This window comes from Cervus elaphus, chromosome 24, assembly GCF_910594005.1.
Source record: "Cervus elaphus chromosome 24, mCerEla1.1, whole genome shotgun sequence".
Classification (NCBI taxonomy): Eukaryota; Metazoa; Chordata; class Mammalia; order Artiodactyla; family Cervidae; genus Cervus; species Cervus elaphus.
The window spans coordinates 70,412,150-70,431,316 of NC_057838.1; the positions used below are offsets into that span (position 1 = coordinate 70,412,150).

Below are 19,167 nucleotides of genomic sequence, written 5' to 3' on the forward strand. Positions count from 1 at the left end.
CATGGGGTTGCAAAGACTAGGACATGACTGAATGACTGAGCAATGCCAATACTTGCCCATGTGAGGGTCCGCATAGGAATGTTTAAGCATGAGATAAAGTCATCTATAAATTAGGTCAGCATATGACTAACCTCAGAGCATCCGACTTTAAGGTTAAACTGGTAGATTCGACGGGCTGCACCCGGGACCCTGAGCCAGACGTCGGCCTCCCGCTTTGTATGCCCTGAACATAAGCCTTGACGCAGGAAGAGTGTTTCCTCCCAACCCGTCTTTCATTGCTGTCTGCAGCACTCAGCTGAAAGAATGTAATTATCTGAAAGGAATACATCAAGTTCCCAGAGAATTACAGACTTCTAGGGGTGGGGGTGGATGAAATAACAGAAATCTGAGAAATCAGTTGGTTTCCAGCAAAGAAACTAAGACAAGTCGTGTTATTTATTTTTTCTTTTTAAATTTTTTTTCTTTTTGGCTGCGCCAGGTCTTAGTTGGGGCGTGTGGTGCCTGGATCCCTGACCAGGGTTGGAAACCGGGCCCTGCGCTGGGAGCTCAGAGGGCTGTTTCAGTGATTCACTTACGGTTACACAACTAGGTAGGAGCAGGGTTGAGATTAGAACAAAATTAGGGCTTCCCTGGTGGCTCAGAGGGTAAAGAATCTGCCTTCAATGTGGGAGACCCGGGTTCGATCCCTGGGTTGGGAAGATCCCCTGGAGAAGGACATGGCAACCCTCTCCAGTGTTCTTATCTGGAGAATCCCATGGACGGAGGAGCCTGGTGGGCTGCTGCCCATGGGGTCGCACAGAGTCAGGCATGATGGAGCAACTAACACTTTGGCTGCTTTCCAAGAAGAAAAGTGTTCACTTTCTTCCACTCCACCACCTGAGTGTTCGTTAGCCTCAGAACTTAGAATGTTTTTTTTTTTTAATTTTTTTTAAATTTTTTTTTAGCATGTTTTCAGATAAATGTTACATTACACATGATTCGTTTTGCATGTGTACACATATCCATGAAGCGTTGCCAACATATTTGTGATTTTCTGAGCCTTTAAGGATCGCTGAGGACTTCCCTGGTGGTCCAGCGGTTAAGATTTCTCCTCCCAGTGCAGGGGGTGGGGGTCCAATCCCTGGTAGGGGGGCTAAGATCCCAGATACCTCAGGGGAAAAAAAACCTAAACATTACACAGAAACATGATTGTAACAAAGACTTTAAAAATGGTCCACATAAAACACATTTAAAAAAATAGCATTGCATGGAAATCTCACACTCACATCTTACACGGAGTTACTTCTTCCTCACCATCACACCAGTAAAGCAGCAAGCCTTTTCTTAGTTTCTCTCTCATGGCTGCTGGTCCCTTTTTCATGATTGCAGCTGTTTCACTGACCTTATTTCCTGACTGGGAGTCTGCCCAGGCAGCTGTGGAAAACAAAAACCCCAGAAGCACAAAATTTAACACTTGCATACATTTATTTAAAAATAACAATGCGGGCAGGGCTTCTTATGTTAAAAATCTTCTATACACGTGTTTTGAAGCCAAAGATTACCAAATTTCTGAAATAAAGCTTATGGAAACATTGGCAGGCGTGAGTGGACTTGGTAAGCTGATGATCCCCTAAGCCATATGTGAAGATAAAATGCTTCTTAGAGACGCATTTTCCAAGTTAAACAAGATTTGTGAAAACAGTCAGCACAGTGGCTGGATAAGAACTCAGGTCAACAAGGGAACTGGGGAAGAGTCTGTGTGTGGTGCTTGAACGGAAACCTGCTGTGAGAGATGCTTAAAGATTTGTGTTATACACATTTATTCAAAATATCTGGAAGCACCTAGAGTGGGTCCAAGATTGCATTTGCACGCCTGACTCTCAGTTGTGTCCGACTCTTTGTGACCTCATGGACCATAGCCCTCCAGCCTCCTCTGTCCATGGGATTCTCCAGGCAAGAATACTGGAGTGGGTTGCCATGCCCTCCTGCAGGGGATCTTCCCAACCCAGGGATCGAACCCAGGTCTCCTGCGTTGGCAAGTGGAGCCAATGAGCCACTGAGCCACCTGGGAAACCCCAGCATCACACACAGCGAATTGTTAAAGCAGTGAAATGTTCACTGCTTTCCATTTTATAGATTCTTTGTGGTAAACCTTCAATCCCAACCTTAACTTGAGCTGTAGATTGGGAATATTACACACACACACACACACACACACATACACATGCACACACACACATGCACATGTGCATGCATGCATGCACACACGTGCACACACGTGCGCACATGCATGCACACTCAAACACACATGTGCACGCACACATGTACACTCCCACACACGTGTGAGCGCACGTGCATGCACACACACGCGGGCACACACATGCACGCACACACACACAGCGTGTGCACACACAAATGCACACACATGCACACACACGCGCACACGTTCTCAGTCTCCAGCTGAAACCTCTGTGTTTTCTGCTTTTCTGTTATGAACTGTGGAGTTGCTTTGAATTGCGATTTGTTATTGCCATTCCTCCACCAGGGCGCAGTTGTCCGGAGGGTTTTCTGCGTTGTTAAAATGCAATGCAAGCCAACAGCTCTCCGGGGTTTCTAGCTTCTCGTGCTGCGTTAGGCCTTCAGCAGGACACATTCCTCCGTTTAGAAGACTTTGTCCTGCTCTTGTTGTCGTGTTATATAATGTTCGTATTTTGAGACCTTTCTGGAGACTTTTCACTGAATATCGCTTTCCTCCAAACAAAGGTCATCCTGTAATTCAAGTCTTGGGAATGGCTCAGAATGAAAGGAGAAGGGGCGTCGGATGAAATGTCAGCCTGAATGGGCCTGACTGTCACTGGCTGGGGAAAGACGGGGAGGCCGGGACCTGTGCTCAGGGCCGGCCCAGCGGGAAGCGGGTGGCACGTGGTGCTTCACTTTTTTTGATTTACCCGGCTGTGCCGAGCCTTCATCCCACACGTGGGCTCTTTGGGGTGGCACACAGGCTCTCAGCTGCAGCACGTGGGGTCTTAGTTCCCTGACCAGGGATCGAACCCAGGCTCCCTGTGTTGGGAGCACGGAATCTTAACCCCTGGGCCACCAGGGAAGTCCCGGCAATGTAGTTTGGGGCCATTACCCTCGGGCCAAGCGGTGCCCTCAGGATGACCTCCGTGTTTCTCTTGGCTTCTTGCTGGAGGGGGTGGTGTGCAAACACAGCCCAGGGAAGTCCAGTCCAGTGAAGACGACCGGCTTCCTGGGCAGAGGACACAGAGCGGAGAATGTGGCTGCGGAGCCGGCTGCGATCCGCGGGTCGGTACCAGACGGGAGGGGCATTCCATAGTGCCAGAGAAGGTTCCCTGCCAGGTACCTGGCGAGACCCTCAACTGGACACATGTCGGGCAAGGTACCGCGAGGCCCAGTAGACAGCAGCTCCCAGGGAACAGAGATTTCAGAGGTCACACAGTGCTGAGGAATCCCAGGGACCTCGGTACATCCCTTCTGGGCATTCAGTTAAAACCCCAAAAGGCCTAGTTCACGTATCCGGAATACCCTCATGAAGAACAGCTATCATGCCATGGGAACAGAAGACTGAGGACCCGTAGGACTGTATCAGATTATCTAATGTGCGTGCAGTTGAACTTCCAAAAGGAGAAAAGACAAACATTTGAAGAAATAATGGGCAAGTCTTCCCGGAAACTGATGAAACACGTGAGCCCAGGGATCCCAAGAGGCCAGGGCACTCTGAGAAACCACAAAGGCCAAGGAGGCACATCTGAGCACCTTACAGTGGAAGTGATGGAAGCCAAACGTGGGAGAGGAGTCTCGAGAGCAGGCAGGAAAACCAGGAAACTGCATTCAGAGGAGCAGTAAAATGACATTTGCATGGGGGAACAATAGGAGAAGGATGGCTTTCCACCAGAACTGGTGGGGGACACGGCAAGGGAACGGCATCTGAAGAGTGTTAAAAGAAGGAAGACGTGGAATTTTAAATCCAGTCAAATGCCCTTCAAAAGTGAAGGTGAAATAAAGACATTTTCCAAAAATAAAAGCTAAAATAAATTCTGGCCAGAAGGGCTGCACTGTAAGAATTACCGAAGTTTTCCAGGATGAAGAGAAAAGACCCCAGTTAGAAGTCCATTTATTCAAGAAGGAATCAGAACCACTGGAAAAATAAATGGACATATAAATATAAAAGACGAGTCTAAAAAACACATTGGAAAATCACTGACCATTTAAAGACAAATAGTAAGAATGTGGTACGATTTATATCATAGGTATAATTAAAATATCTGAGGTGGAGTGTGATGAATTAAGGATGCATGCTTTAATTTCTAGAGTGGATACGACAGTGTAACATGAAGAGTTAGAACTAAAATCCAATAGAAGAGGCACCTCCCTGGTGGTCCAGGGTTAAGAATTCCCCTTCCAGTGCGGGGGTTGTGAGTTTGATCCCTGGTTGGGGAACTAAGACCCCACAAGCTGTGGGACAGCTGAGTTCATGTGCCACTACTAGAGAGAAGCCCGCGGACAGCAGCAAAAGTCTTGCATGCTGCAGCAAAGACCCGAGGCTGTCAAACAAATTCAGTTCAGCTCAGTTCAGTCGCTCAGTCGTGTCTGACTCTTCGAGACCCCATGGACCGCAGCACGCCAGGCCTCCCTGTCCATCACCAACTCCTGGAGTTTACTCAAACTCATGTCCATTGAGTCGGTGATGCCATCCAACCATCTCATACTCTGTCGTCCCCTTCTCCTCCTGCCTTCAATCTTTCCCGGCATCGGGGTCTTTTCCAGTGAGTCAGTTCTTCGCATCAGGTAGCCAAAGTATTGGAGTTTCAGCTTCAGCATCAGTCCTTCCAATGAACACCCAGGACTGATCTCTTTTAGGATGGACTGGTTGGATCTCCTTTCAGTCCAGGGGACTCTCAAGAGCCTCCTCCAACACCACAGTTCAAAAGCTTCAATTCTTCAGTGCTCAGCTTTCTTTACAGTTCAACTCTCACAGCCATACATGACTACTGGAAAAACCATAGCCTTGACTAGACAGGCCTTTGTTGAGAAAATAATGTCTTTGCTTTTTAATATATTGTCTGCTGCTGCTGCTGCTAAGTCGCTTCAGTCATGTCTGACTCTGTGCGACCCCATAGACGGCAGCCCACCAGGCTTCCCCGTCCTTGGGATTCTCCAGGCAAGAATACTGGAGTGGGTTGCCATTTCCTCCTCCAATGCATGAAAGTGAAAAGTGAAGTGAAGTTGCTCAAATATGCTGTCTAGGTTGGTCATAACTTTTCTTCCAAGGAGCAAGCGTCTTAATTTCATGGCTACAGTCACCATCTGCAGTGATTTTTGAGCCCCCAAAAATAAAGTCTCTGTTCCCCATCTGTTTGCCATGAAGTGATGGGACCAGATGCCATGATCTTAGTTTTCTGAATGTTGAGTTGTAAGCCAACTCTTTCACTCTCCTCTTTCACTTTCATCAAGAGGCTCTTTATTTCTTCTCTTTCTGCCATAAGCGTGGTGTAATCTGCATATCTGAGATTATTGACATTTCTCCTGGCAATCTTGATTCCAGCTTGTGCTTCATCCAGCCCAGTGTTTCTCATGATGTACTTTGCATATAAGTTAAATAAGCAGGGTGACAATATACAAATAAATTAATTAATTTTTAAAAATCCAATAGAGGAGATAAAAAGGAACACTGGAAAAAAGCTTGAGGAGTCTGGAAAGGAGGAATAATGGATCAGAAGGGACACATGGAAAACAAATAGCAAGGTGGGAGACTTAAACTCAGTCATATGGGAAACTTAAATGTAAATGGAATAAATCCCCAATGAAAAAGGCAGAGATTGTTAGATTTGATAGGAAACAAAGACTTAACTCTTTGTTAACAAAGCACTCTTTAAATATAAATACAAATATAGGGAGGTTAAAAGTAAAAGAATGTAAAGAGAAATTAAAGAAAGCTGATTCAGCCGTATTAACACATTGCTATTTTAATATAGCTGATGTAACTTTTCAACTTTAACAATATGATAGGCAGCTATTTCACCAGCAGAAGCAAGTTTATCTGGGGAGAGCAGAGAGATTGCTCTTCAGGATATGTGAACCAGGGTGAACTGTAGGCAAATCCAGAGAATAGGGAAGGGGAACTTGCTTTCACAGGGAAACGGGGAGGGGGGGGTTGGGAGGGGCTAGCCTAGGTACCCCGGGACCCCGTAACACAGTCAGCTATATAGGACTGCCCTGTAACAGGTTTATAATACTTGTCACACAAGTAATACATAGCAAACACAAGAAAGAACGGCGTTTTTAACCTCGCGGGACCGTGCCCTGAAAAGTACAGTCGTACAGCCCAGCAGCTGGCACAGGGGGCTGGCCTCCAGTGAGCAGCCAAGAAGAGTTACCACCTGGAGGAGGTGGGAGGTGGGAGGTGGTGGAGCTGCAGGGTCCTCTGCAACCGGGGACGGGGTTGGGCAGGCTGCAATGCCTGAGGTTGATGGCACAGGTTCCAGCTCCTTGCTGGAATCAGATACACATTGATACCTTTGAATGTTTGCAACTTGAACGTTTGTGCCATAGGGAACTCACTGTAACTGAAAAGACCGCAGGTTATCAGGTGATATTTGCTGTAATCAGGGTGCCTACTCTTTAATTTTATGCAATTGGGTATCTACTTCCCCAGAGGCATTTATGCACATGCAGCTATTGCAAAATAGTGTTACCACCTTGGCTGGTGAACGAAGTGACTGTCACTCCTGGAAGAACTCCTGGAAGTCCTGAGAAGGTGGTTACAGAGGCTTAATAGGATTGACCTGTGAGCGGCTCTGTTTGGTGGTGGTGGTTCAGTCGCTCAGTCGTGTCCGACTCTTCACAACCCCTTGGGCTGTGGCATGCCAGGCTTCCCTGTACCTCACCATTTCCCAGAGTTTGCCCAAGTTCATGTCCATTGAGTCAGTGATGCCATCCAGCCATCTCATCCTCTGCCATCCCCTTCTCCTCCTGCCCTCAATCTTTCCCAGCATCAGGGTCTTTTTCAGTGAGTCAGTTCTTCGCATCAGGTGGCCAAGCATTGGAGTTTCAGCCTCAGCATCAGTCCTTCCAAAGAGGCATGGCTCACAGCCTCACTGAGTCACGCGAGCCCCTTCCGTGCGACAAGGCAGTGCGCTGTGAGGCGTCTGTTGGGTTTTGCCCGGAGCAGAGGACACGGCAGGGCGCGGTGCTCTGCGTTCTCCAGCGGGCAAGGCAGTAAGTTTTCCAGGCGTGAGGGCCGTCCCCACACTCCCGCCTGTGAAGGCCTAACTGGGGGACATACCCCAGCCCTCCCACAAGTGATCCTGTCTGTGGAATTCTGGCACAGACGCTGAGCAATACTTACCTGACTTTTGTCAGATAGTCAAGATCTTGTTTTCCCATCTCAGGGCAGGGTCAAATTGAAGCAAGTAATAAGTCTAGGTGGGCTTAGCTCCCTGGCTGTATAAAACGGACCTGTGGGGTAACCTGGACTCCCCACAGCGTCTGAAACTCCTATGAGGTCACTTACAGGGTGAACCAGAGGGCCATTGGTGTCCTGGATGGACTGAGGTTTCTGACGGCTAATCTGGCAGTCAGGTTTTTGCAAGGGGTTGGGCCATGTGGAAGGGAACTAGTCTCTCTGTGGAGGTGAGGAGGATGTAGGTGAGAGGCAGTGTGGGCAGCACGGTCTTCAGGCCTCGTCTGACGTCTTGGGAAAGGTGTCGGCCTCTGACGCCCTCTGCTCCAGGTCTCGGGGCTCTGTCTTCAGGCTGCTGGGCGGCGAGCAGGTCCCCGTGGGGCTCAGCGCCTTCTGTAGCTGCAGTTCGTGGGTCCGGGAGTCCCCTCCCTGGAGGGGACGGCACAGAACTTAGTCAACGGCACCTGGTGGGGCCCTTCCAACAGGGCCCCTTTTGGATTTGTAGGTTGTAGGTGTGATGTTAATATTAGTTTTCATTTCACTGTGCAAAGAGTGCTCCACGTGGTTATTTTTGCTATTTTTTATTTTAAAAATCTGTTTTATGTTTGTACGCACTGCTATATTTGTGTATTTATTTTTTAATTTATTTTAGGCTATGTTGGGGCTTGGGTGCTGTGTGTGAGCCCTCTCTGGTTGCGGTGAGTGGGCTTCTCATTGTGGTAGCTTCTCTCCTGTGGAGCACAGGCTCTCGGCCCATCGCTGAGCCTGACTTTCACCCACAAGCACGTGAATCAACCGATACAAATCTGAAAAGCCCAGCGAGGGGGTCTGAATGACCCCCTTAAATTCATCAGCGCATCTGTGGGGGGGTCTTCCGGTGCTTTTGGAAAATCCTGAGCCACGGCTCGCACTTTTGGCCACAGCTCGGTCCAGCTCAAGAGGCTGACAGACTTCAGGGCGATGCTTGAAAGAAGCTTCTCAGGGAGATAAAGTGGGGTTGAACATGTGACACCTGACATGCACAGAACAGAGGCCTGTGCTTTCTTTGTCCTTTTCATGGCGGCGGTAGGGGTGAGCTTTTGAGAAGGTGCCACTTATTGTAAGAGCATATATCTGCCCCTTAGAGAATTTCTGTAGAATTCAATTCCATTATTTAAAGTAGTTTTTGTGCCAACCACCCCAGCCTGAAGCTCGACACAGTAACTAGACTAGCTATTGTACAACTATCTTTAAGACAACTTTGTCAGCTGCTTTACTTTAAAAAGGTTATTTTTAAATCCCGTTCTTTTGACTACTCTAAAGACTGTATGTTTCCAAGAATCCTTTGAAAAACTTCAGTTGTGATGCTCACAATTTTTTTCTATAATAGATCATTTTGGTGATTAGCTTTGTCCCCTTTGACAGAAAACACATCAGTGAATTCCTAAGGATCAGTGGGGAGTTTGTTGCATAGGGTTTTAGGTAGGGGGGCTACAGAGGAAATCAGTCCTGCATATTCATTGGAAGGACTGATGCTGAAGCTGAAGCTCCAATACTTTGGCCCCCTGATGCGAAGAACTGACTCACTGGAAAAGACCCTGATGCTGGGAAAGATTGAAGACAGGAGGAGAAGGGGACGACAGAGGATGAGATGGTTGGATGGCATCACCGACTCGATGCACATGAGTTTGAGTAAGCTCCAGGAGATGGTGATGGACAGGGAGGCCTGACGTGGTGTAGTCTGTGGAGTTGCAAAGAGTCAGACACGACTGAGTGACTGAACTGAACTGCAGAGCTGTTTGACCTGAGATTGTGGTGGTGATCGCATTTGTCAGACTTCACAGAGAGTTTTACTGAATCTAAATTCTACTTCAGTAAACGTGACCTTAAAACCTTAGAGAAGACAAACTAACAACAGTTTGCAATGCAGTCTTACTGCAAATATGAAGAATCGGAGGTTTATTTGGAAATTCAGATGGTTTAACCTTAAAATGGCAGGTTCTAATGGATTCAGAAGGGCAGAGAGCGAGGGTGGGCTCAGGGGGGTGGGTTGGAGTCGGGGGGTTTGTGAAGAACTCTCCTAGGGTGGGTGCAGGGCGGAGGGGAACAGGAAGTTGGTGTTGGGGTGGGCTGGTGGCTGCCTGGCGGAGTCTGGGGCGAGAGGAAGACACATGGGGTGGTGCCCGGGACAGAGGGGTCGGGGGAGGGGACACAAGGAGCGTGGGGGTTCAAACGCCGCTTTGCTCTTTTCTAGTTTTTTTAATAATTTTGCACACGTGTGCATTTATTCTTGGCTGTGCTGGGTCATCACTGCGGCGTGGGCTTTCCTCTAGTGGCAGTGAGTGGGGGCTGCTCTCAGCTGCGGCGCGCGGGCCCAGGGTGTGCAGACTTCAGGGGCTGTGGCTCCCGGATCCCGGGCACAGGCCCAATCCTTGTGGCCCTCGGGCTTTGTCGCTCCGCGGCACGTGGGATCTTCCCGGACCAAGGATCGAACCCGTGTCTCTTGCCCTGGCAGGCAGGTTCTTTACCACGAAGCCACCAGGGAAGCCCTCTCTTCTAGTTTTTCAGTTATTTGGGCCAATTTAGTAACAGAATCTTGCAAAGAGGCCATTTTAGAGTTTCGTGCGCATTTGGAAGCCTCCAGATACCAGTGAAGAAAAATACCCCATTCATGTTATTTAATTTTCGAGTCCTTCAATTTAATCTTAAGAAAAGCAGCTCTGGGAAGATTAAAAGTTCCCCATAATGGCCTTTATAATCCTGGATTACTTTTAGTTTGTTTGGCTGACTTAGTTAAAGGCCTGTGGGTGGGTGGGTTGGTGGGAGGATGTCCATAATTTTAAAACATAAAACAGGCCAGATCCCCAGAAGGAGGGCTGCCTCAGACCATTTAGATTACTGGGATCCTGTTTTCCTAAGTTCTCCTGAAAACTCATGTTGCTAGAGGCCTAGCCCAGACGCTGAAAGGGATATAGAAACAAGAAACAAGTGACTGGATCCCAGTTAGCTCAGTCCCCAAAAGAGAGCCTCGATTTCATGCACTTTGCTTTTTTTCTTTAATGTTTTAATTAAAAAATAAGAAAATTGTTTTGCTTGTAATGCCTTTATTTTTTATTTTACTTTGGAGCATAGTTGATTTGGGCTTCTCTAGTGGCTCAGATGATAAAGACTCTGCCTGCAATTCGGGAGACCTGGGTTTGATCCCTGAGTAAGGAAGATCCCCTGGGGAAGGGCAGGGCAACCCACTTCAGTACTCTTGCCTGGAGAATCCCGTGGACGGAGGAGCCTGCCGGTCTAAAGTCCACGGGGTTGCAAGGGGTCAGACAGGACTGAAGGACTCACACTTTCTTTCGTAATTGATTTGCAATGTTGTGTTAGTTTCAGGTGGATAAGACTGTTCGGTTACACATACGCATATCTCTTCTTTTTCTCCGATTTTTTTCCGATATAGGTTGTTATAGAATATTGAGTAGCGTTCCCTGTGTTATGTCATAGGTCCTTGTTGACTGACCATTTCATTTATCACAGTGTGTGATGTTAATCCCAACCTCCTAATTTATTCCTCCCCGCCACCTTCCCTCTTTGGTCGCCACAACTTCATTCTCTAAGTCTGTGAGTCTCTTTCTGTTTTGTAAATAAGCTCATCTGTATCATCTTTTTAAAAAAATTTTTTTTTAAATTTTTATTTTTAATCGAAGGATGATTGCAATGCCGTGTTGGTTTCCGCCATCCGCCCACCTGGATCGGCCGTCGGTAACGTATGTCCGCGCCCTCTTGAGCCTCCCTCCCACCTCCCACCCCGTTTGAGTTCCCCGAGCCTCACAGCGGATTCCCCCCGGCTGTCTAGTGTCCACATGGTGTCGTGTAAGTTTCCACGTCGCTCTCTCCGTCTGTCCCACCCTCGCCTCCTCACCCCACCCCTTCCGTGTCCGTAAGTCTGTTCTCTGTGTCCGCGTCTCCATTGCTGCCTGCAAATAGGTTCATCACGACCATCCTTCTGGATTCCATGTATGTGGGTTAAGATACGGTGTTTGTTTTTCTCTTTCTGACTTACTTCACTGTGTATAATAGGCTGTAGGTTGATCCACCTCATTAGCACTGACTCAAATGCACTCCTTGTATCATATTTTTAGATTCCATATATAAGTGATGACATATATTTGTCTCTGTCTGACTGACTTCACTTGGTATGATAATCTCTAGATCCATCCATGTCGCTGCAAATGGCGTGATTTCGTTCTTGTTTATGGCAGAGCAGTGTTCCATTGTGTGTGTGTGTGAGTGCACACACCACGTCTTCCTTATCTGTTCCTCTGTTGGTGGACATTTCGGGTGCGTCCATGTCTTGGATACTGTAAGAAGTGCCGCACTGAACATTGGCGTGCGTGTATCTTTTCTGAACTATGGTTTTCTCTGAATATATGTCCAGGAGTGGGATTGCTGGATTGTATGGTAGCTCTATTTTTAGTTAGTTTTTTTCTTTTTTTTAAAGAAACTGCATACTGTTCTCCATAGTGGCTAAATCAATTTCTATTCCCACCAACAGTCTAGGAGGGTTCCCTTTTATCCAGATCCTCTCTAGCATTTATCGCTTCTAGACTTTTTAATGATGGCATTCTGACCAGTGTGATGTAATACCTCACTGCAGTTTTAATTTGCAATTCAAATTAAAATTGCAAATTTAACTTGCAATTAATTTAATTTTAATTTCTCTGGTAATTAGTAAAGTTGAGCATCTTTTCATGTGCTTTTTGGCCATCTGCATGTTTTCTTTGGAGAAATGTCTATTTAGATCTTCCGCCCATTTTTGATTGGATTGTTTGTGGGTTTTCTTTGTTTTTGATACTGAGCTGCTTGAGCCATTTTATATTTTGGAAATCAATCCCTTGTTGGTTACTTTGTGAATAATTTCTCCCATTTTGTGGGGCTATCTTTTAATTTATGGTTTTCTTTGCTTCCAAAAGCTTTTAAGTTTAATTAGGCCCCATTTGTTTACTTTTGTTTTTATTTTCATTACTGTAGAGGTGAAGTCAAAGTCGCTCAGTCGTGTCTGACTCTGCGGCCCCATGGACTATACAGTCCATGGAATTCTCTTTCCCTTCTCCAGGGGAATCTTCCCAACCCAAGGATTGAACCCAGGTCTCCCTCATTGCAGGCAGATTCTTTACCAGCTGAGTCACAAGGGAATGCATCCAAAAAGATGTTGCTATGATTTATGTAAAAGAGTGTTCTGCCTATGTTTTCTTCCAAGAGTTTTATACTGTCCATCTTATATTTAGGCCTCTAATCCATTTTGAGTTCATTTCTGTGTATGGTGGTAAAGAATGTTCTAATTTTGGGAATTGACAGCAGTCCAGCGTTCAGGACACCACACTCCCATTGCAGGGGGCACAGATCAATGCCTGATTAGGGAACTAAGACCGTACAAGGCTCGTGCCATGGCCAAACCAAATAAAAGTTCTACTTTCATTTTTTTTTTACATGTAGCTGTCCAGTTTTCTAATTGAGAATGATATTTGCTGTGGGTTTGTCATATATGGCATTTATTATGTTGAAGTAGGTTCCCCTATGCCAAATTTCTGGAGATTTTATCATAGATGGGTATTGAGTTTTGTCAAAAGTTTTTTCTGCATCTATTGAGAGAATTGTACAGTTCTTATTCTTCCACGTGTTGACGTGGTATGTCACATCACATTGGTTGATGTACGTATATGGAAAAATCCTTGCCTGCCTGGGATAAATCCCACTCAATCCTGGTGTGCGATCCTTTTACTGTACTGTTGAATACGAATTGTTAGTATTTTGTTGAGGATTTTTGCGTCTGTGTTCATTGGTGATATATTGGCCTGTAATTTTCTTTTTTGTGGTATCTTTGTATGGTTTTTATATCAGGGTGATGGTGGTCTGAAAGAATGAGTTTGGGAGTTTCCCTTCCTCTGCAATCTTTGAAGAGTTTCAGAAGGATAGGTGTTAACTCCTCTCTAATGTTTGATAGAATTCACCTGTGAGGCCATCGGGCCCTGGACTTTTGTTTGTTGGAGGTTCTTAAATCATAGCTTTAATTTCAGTACTTGTAACTGGTCTGTTCATATTTTCTGTTTCTTCCTGGTTCAGTCTGGGAAGATGGTACCTTTAAGAGTCTGTTCCTTTCTTCCAGGTTGTCCATTTTATCGGCATGTGGTTGCTTTTAGTGGTCTCTTATCCTCTGTATTTCTGTGCTGTCCCTTGTAAATTCCCTTTTTGATTTCTACTTTTATTATTTGAGCCATTTCCCTCTTTTTTCCTTGATGAGTCTGGCTAAAGGTTTATCAATTTGGTTGTCATTTCAGAGAACCAGCGTTTAGTTTCATTGATCTTTTCTATCATTTTTTTCGTCTCTACTTCACTTATTTCTGCTCTCATCTTTATGATCTCTTTCCTTCTACTAACTTTGAGTTTTGTTCTGCTTTCTCTAGCTGCTTTAGGTGTAAGTTTAGATTGTTTATTTGAAGTTTTTCTTGTTTCCTGAAGTAAGTTTGTATTGCTAAAAACTTCCCTCTTAGAACTGCTTTTGCTACATCTGAAAGGTCTTGAATTGTGTTTTCATTTATCTCTAGGCACTTTTTGATTTCCTCTTGCATTTTTTCACAAAAGCATGCTACAGAATAGTTTAGAGTCTAAAAATTAAAGGCCAACTGTTAACACAGGATTTCTTCTTGACCTGCAGTATAAGTCATTTCAAAAGAGGTAGAAAAAGGCCAGGGGCTACAAACTGTATAATCTTCAGCAAACTGTACGATCTAGTCTCTTTATTGGCAGCATGCAGACAGTAGTTCCCGTCTCTTGGAGCTGTTATGAGGCAAAGGCCCTGAAATCTCCTAGGACAGGCGCTGGCAGCTGATCAGAGCTATGGAAGACCTACTGCCCTTACTCCGGAAGGAAGCTGTTAGCCCTGCGTCTTCTGAGACCGCCCCCCGTTCTTACGGTGGCCGCATTCAGCTCAGTACTGAACCGAGGCCGTGGAAGTAAAGATCTGAAGAAGCTGACTCCCAGACTTAGCCAGCGACCTTACCGTTGCTGGGGCGAAGGAGGGGGAAGGGATTGTTCGGGGGGTCGTTGGGATGGACATGTACACACTGCCGTATTTAAAACGGAAACCAACAAGGACCTACTGTATAGCACAGGAAACTCTGGTTAGTGTTATGTGGCAGCCTGGACGGGAGGCAGGCTTAGGTGAGAATGGATGCACGTGTGGGCTTCCCTGGTAGCTGAGACAGTGAAGAATCTGCCTGGAGTGCAGGAGAGCTGGGGTCGATCCCTGGGGATATATGCGTGTGTTTATACATATTTTTATATATATAGTTGTATATATAAAGTAATATATGTTATTTATATATAATATGATTATATATTATTTTTATATATTATACATAAATAATATATAATATGATTATATATTATTTCTATATGATGTAATATATAAAATATAACATTATATTATAAAAATATAACATTATATTTTATATATTATAAAAATATATTATATTATATTATATTATATATAAATATATATAAGTATAGTGTAAATATAATATAATATGATAATATAAATATATAATATTTATATATAATATAATATAAATATATAACATAAAATTTATAATATAAGTTTATATAATGTTATATTAAAATTTATTAAATTATATATTATATGAATATATTTTATACATTATATAAATTATGTATATAATATTTATATAATTTATATAACTTATTTAAATGTATATTTAAAATATATATTTAATATATTTATTTAATATGCAATAAAACAATATATAAATAATAATGTATAATAAATGTATATTATATAATATATAAAATAATATATTATATATTATTATATAATATCATTATATAATATATTGTTATATTAATATAACCATTGTGTGTTAAATATAATATATGATATTATATATTATTATATTAATATATTAATTATTTATATAATATATATAATTAATTATTTTATATATATATTTCCATTTATTTTTAATAGTTGGAGGCTAATTACTTTACAGTACTGTAGTGGTTTTTGCCATACATTGACATGAATCAGCCATGGATTTACATGTGTTCCCCATCCTGAACCCGCCTCCCACCTCCCTCCCCATCCCATCCCTCTGGGTCATCCCAGTGCACCAGCCCCGAACACTTGTCTCATGCATCCAACCTGGACTGGTGATCTGTTTCACATTATATTATATATATATAATATATATAATTATATATAATATATCATAATTACAATGTGTTTATAAATATTATTTTAATTACAATATATTTGTATATTATATATATAATATGTGTGTATATATTATAATAATTATGATATATTATATACAATATATTTATAATGGATATTATATAATATATAATAAAATATATGATTACATACAATAACATATAATGTATAACAACATACGCTACATAATATAACATATAATCTATAACAATATACACCACATAACACATAATGTGAATTTATACACAGCTGCACCCATCTTCTGTTCACCTTAAACTGTCACAACATTGTTCATCAGCTATATCCCAATACAAAGTAAAAAGTTGAAAAACTGAAACATAAGAGGCCTGTTCAAATCACAAGAAAAGAAAGTAATGTGAGCATTTACCAGAAGCATCAATAAACGTGCTTTGTAAGGCAGGCTCCGAGTGCTGGTCAATTCCCCCTGCAGGTTCAGTGTTCCTCCTCGTTTCTGCTGAGGTTGGATCGAGGTCAGGGTGTGGTGGAGATGCTCCGACGCCCTGGTGGGGCTGCCCTTCAGCTCTGAAGGTTCTGTGAATGCATGTTCATCAAGGCGCTCACGGTTACCTGGGTCAGCCTGCAGGAATCGAATTCCTCAGAGACTGGTGTGTACGTCAGTAATCTCCAATGGGGTCTACACCTTCCCAGGGAGTGACACCCTGTTTCTGGTCTCAAAACCCCTGAGAAAACTGAAGGAGGGATCCAGAGTTGTCTGGCAAGCTGAGGGTCAGGGTAATTAGAGGTGAATCACCTCCTGAGGGCTGAGACTTGTGTGGGTTTCGTTCAGCCTGACATCCAGACCCCGAGCCCTGCCGGGGTATCAGAGGTGCTCATCCAGGGCGTTGTTTTCATTGGCGTGTGATTGTTTGACAGAGTTGTGTTAGTTCCTGCTGTCACGAGGGGTCAGCTGCTCTTGTGCATAATTCCCTCCCGCTCGGGTCTCCCCCCCGCCGCATCCCCGTCCCCTGCCTCTGGGTCATCACAGGGCATCGAGCTGCGCTTCCTGTGCTATCGGCAGCTTCCCACTAGCTGGCTATTTTTACACGTGGTGGTTTACACACATCACTGCTCCTCTCGCAGTTCGTCCCCCTCTCCTCCCCCAGCTGGGTCCACACGCCTGCTCTCTACGCCTGCATCTCTATTGCTGCCCTGAAAATGGGTTCATTGGCACCAGTTTTCTAGATTCCAAATGTATGCATAAATAAGCAGTACTGGTTTTCTTCTTTCTGACTTTACTTCCCTCTGTATGACAGACTCTAGGTTCATCTGCGCCTCTGCAAGTGAGTCAGTTTCATTCATTTTTTATGGCTGAGTAGTATTCCTGTGTGTGTGTGTACCACATCTTCTTTATACCTTCATCTGTTGATGGACATCTAGGTTGCTTCCAAGTCCTGGCTGTTGTGAATAGTGCTGCAATGGACACTGAGGGTCCATGTGTCCTTTTGAATTACAGTTTTCTCAGAGTAAATGCCCAGTAGTGGGATTGCTGGGTCATCATCCAATATTTTTATAACAAATGAGGGAGTGGAAGGTCAGTATTGATTATGGCGGCTCATTCAGGCCAGCGGCATGCAGCTTAAACGCCACTTCCTTGGCCCCACCAAGACATGTAGGTTCAGTAAACACCTCTTGTATTGGGATGAGGTTTGATTAAGCAACAGAAGTAGCAGTGGTTTATGTAAGATAGAAATTCGTTTCATGTGTAAGAAGTTTGAATGTGGGCAGTGTAGAGCTTGTAGAATATTCCGCACCAAGGGCCCTGTTACATTTTATCTCGTTCAGCTGTGATAAGGCGGCTTCCATTTGCAAGATCACCCCGTGGTCTAGGATGACTGCTGGAGTTCCAGCCATTATGTCTGCTTTCCAGCCAGGAGGAAGGGCAAACGTGAGTCATGTGTGAGATATCTTCCTGGAGGCTGTAGCGTGACACCTCCATTTACATCTGGTTGCCAAAATATAGGCACCCATTTTGATATGCAGCTGTATCTTTCTGTCTGAGAGATAGGAAAATTCGTTTTCTGTCCTGGGCAGTCTTGTGCTGAGAGATGGAGTGTGCATTGAGATGAGAAAGGAAGAGGGGACGCATGAAGGGACACACCCCATGGTCACCACACTCAGGAACCGACATCTTCAACCAGCGGCCTCGGTGGATCCAGTAATTGCAACTCAGAGAAAAGGCAGAGTTCTTCTTCATGGGGCCCATGCTCCTCTCTCATTGCAGTGATTCAGTAAAACGCTCATCCTTGCTTCCCTTGCTGAAGGACCTTCCAGTTTATCTGGCTTGTGCTAAAACTCCCTGCATGGTACTGTCTGACTTCAGTCATCCCTTGAGTGTCGGACGTGGGCCAGATTTTGACACCTGGCCCACCGCATAATGGTAAAGAGTCCACCTGCCAATGCAGGTTCGATCCCTGGGTCTGGAAGATCCCCTGGAGAAGCAAATGGCAACCCCCCTCCAGTGTTCTTGCCTGGGCAATCCCATGGAGAGAGGGGCCTGGTGGGCTACCGTCCATGAGGTTGCAAAGAGCCGGACACGACGGAGCGACCGCACACACAGGCGCACTAGAGGCTCACAAGCAGGCGGGCAGGGGGATGCCACCCGAGAACCTCGTGGCTACGGCTTCATGATCAGAGGGAAAGTGGGAGGGGGAGGAGCCCACTCTCTTCCCCATTTTCGGAAGAAAGTCACGTTACTGTCATCAGCTCCTCCTCTGGCTCGGGCGGTGGAGTTTTCTAGTCCCTACGTGGTCAAGCCCGGACTATCATGGCACAATGGAAATATTATTTCAGATCTCAGTACAATGAGGGTCTTTCCTTGGAAACGTGACCTTTCCATAAATTACTGTTTCTTTGATGTGTTCAGAGGGCGTGTCCTAGGGATCATGAACTTATTGAGCTCCCTGGGCAGGATGTGAGTCTCAGGCCATGATCGTGTTATTGTTTGGGGGCATGTTTTGTGTTTCTGTCGTGTGATTTTTGTTACTAAGCGGCCTGCTTGGTTTAGCCTGATTTTTCCAGTAATCAGTAATTTACAGGGGTCTCCTATGTTATTTCTGCTTATAATCTGCTAGTGGGATTAACTATTTAATTACATACTTTGTCCCTATCAACCCTGTCTGCAGATTTTTTTTTTTTCAGACTTTAAACTTTTTATTTTATTTTGTATTGGGACACAGCCAGTTAACAATATTGTAGTGGTTTCAGGTGAACAACCAGACATACACATGTTTCCATTCTCCCCCAAACTCCCCTCCCTTCCAGGCAGACACATAACCTCCAGCAGCGTTCCCTGTGCGGTATGGTAGCGCCTTGTTGGTTACCCATTTTGAATACAGCAGAGTGTGCGTGACCTTCCCAAACTCCCCAACCATCCCTTGCCCCGGCAGCCGTAAGTTTGTTTTCTAAGTCTGTGAGTACTGACTGCGGGTGGATTTGAGCCACTGGGCTCGTGTGGCCAGACTGGACGCTCCCCCGACTGGCGCGT

At 44.8% G+C, this 19,167-nt stretch overlaps 1 long non-coding RNA gene across 1 annotated transcript; it reads right to left on the minus strand.

Moving 5' to 3' along the window:
- Positions 1-837: 837 nt before the first annotated feature.
- Positions 838-16,504, minus strand: LOC122682962. Its single transcript, XR_006337574.1, has 3 exons — positions 16,051-16,504; positions 1,266-1,413; positions 838-1,148 (listed from the first exon to the last, which is right to left on the minus strand). It is a non-coding gene; the product is annotated as an uncharacterized LOC122682962 (long non-coding RNA).
- Between the last annotated feature and the right edge of the window lie 2,663 nt (positions 16,505-19,167).